Source organism: Frankliniella occidentalis, unplaced genomic scaffold (assembly GCF_000697945.3).
Source record: "Frankliniella occidentalis isolate FOCC.00 unplaced genomic scaffold, Focc_3.1 Scaffold27, whole genome shotgun sequence".
NCBI lineage: Eukaryota > Metazoa > Arthropoda > Insecta > Thysanoptera > Thripidae > Frankliniella > Frankliniella occidentalis.
Window position 1 is genome coordinate 2,069,671 of NW_026267157.1, and position 1,956 is coordinate 2,071,626.

The window sequence follows — 1,956 nt, forward strand, 5'->3', positions numbered from 1 at the left end:
GGCGGAGGAGGAGGACGGGGAGGAGGAGGAGGAGGAGGAGGAGGAGGAGGAGAAGGAGGATGATGCTCGCGCGGGCATCTCTCTGCAGCAGCAAGGCGCAACCATTATTGCACCCGAGAAACTCAAATCTCAAATATGAGAATAATAGTACTCCACCGAAAGTGTAAGTACCCATTCGTGAGAATTTTATGAGGAATTTCGCGAAAATGGGGCGTAATTTACATGGTGGAATCGACCCCTAGATCACGCCTGTAGCTCATCTGTAGCGCAATCGGTGTTAAGGGTACTTTATTAATTTTAACCCCTAAGAAACCCACCCCCGCACGTGACATTAGATGGGCGCTGCGGGCCAAATCGACCATTTTAGTGTTAGGAACAACTAATCAGCTTGCCAAGTGACTTGCTGGTGTCACAATTCGCAGTTTAATTTCTCGTACCGCTAGTACTAGAGGTCAAGTAAGTGATGGAGATATAAACGCGTTGGCTCAACTGAGTTTATTTAGTTCATGCTTGCGTTCAGGGTGCCTTTTTCTTTCGCGGTAAAGTGCTAGCTGGGCCCCAGGCTTTCAGGCTTTCATGGAATCTCAAACAAGCCGGTGCGAAGCTTACTGCAAGCGCTGACTGCCACGGCCAGGGCGAGCGCCACGTGCCATTCAGCACAGCCAAGCATGCAGCGGTCATTCATGCAAAGGTATTGTTGCGAGCAGTTCGTTTATTGTTGTTCCGTGTACACTGCGCCTATTGTCATTATTGTAAACATCGGACGTCATACTCAAAATGCAAAGATGCACATTTAATTCCCTGATCAGTGTAAGTCAAAGTACTACTGTGTACATAGCTTTTGCGCATAGTTTACGTAAAATTTCAAAAGGATTTGTTCACAAAATCTTACATAATTATGTTGAAACTGTGCATTGGTTGCGCTATTATTTAATGTTTTTAATCAAGTGCTGACAACTTTTGTCGTGCCGTAGCTGCGTCAGCATTGCACGCGAGGCGCGTCAAACGGCTAATAATGGTTTTAGCCCGCACGCTTGCTGTGCCAGTGCCAGAAAGCGTTGCAGAGAGTTAGGACTCATCGACACCGTTAGTACACCAGCGGTACGAGGCCGATATCAAATATTTACTGCAAATTGTGACACCAGCAAGCCACTTGGCACAGTTGTTCCTATCACCAAAATGGTCAATTTGGCCTGCTGCGCCCCTATCTCAGGTCACGTGCGGGGTTGGCTTTTTCAGTGGTTGAATAAGTTTAAAAGTACCCCTAACACCTATTGCGCTGCAGATGAGCTACAGACGTGATCTAAAGGTCCACTATTATTGCAGCTGAGAAACTCAAATATGACAACAATAGTACGCCACCGGAAGTGTAAGCACCCATTCATGAGAATTCTATGAGAAATTTCGCGAAAATGGGGCGTTATTTACATGGTGGAATCGACCCCTAGATCACGTCTGTAGCTCATCTGTAGCGCAATCGGTGTTAGGGGTACCTTTTTAACTTCTAGGCCTACCCCCGAAAAAACCCACCATAATACCTAGTATACATAGGTAATCCGGTGTACACATTTTTTTGGAGTTAGGCACGCCTCGGAAAATTCATATCTCAACGAGGCCGACACCGTGGGTCTCGCCTCGGCCGCACATCCCCTCTGGTTGACAGTTTCCTTTTTATACCGCTCAAACTGCTTTAGTGTTCCGGTGGTCCAAGATGACAATCGTACTCGTAGTCTTAGCACTAGCAAGCCAGGCAGGCATCGAGGGCAAATCTACCATAAACTCTTTTGCGGTAAGTTATGAAAGAATCTATTTTGATTGCCCCTGTGCCCCCGAAAATAACTTACCCTAGTTAAATTAAATCTACAGGGTGGTCCACAGACCCCTTCCTTTATTTTGCTTATACTGTACCGCATGCAGGCTTGCGGACGGGCTTGCCTACCGTCGCTCTCCACGGCG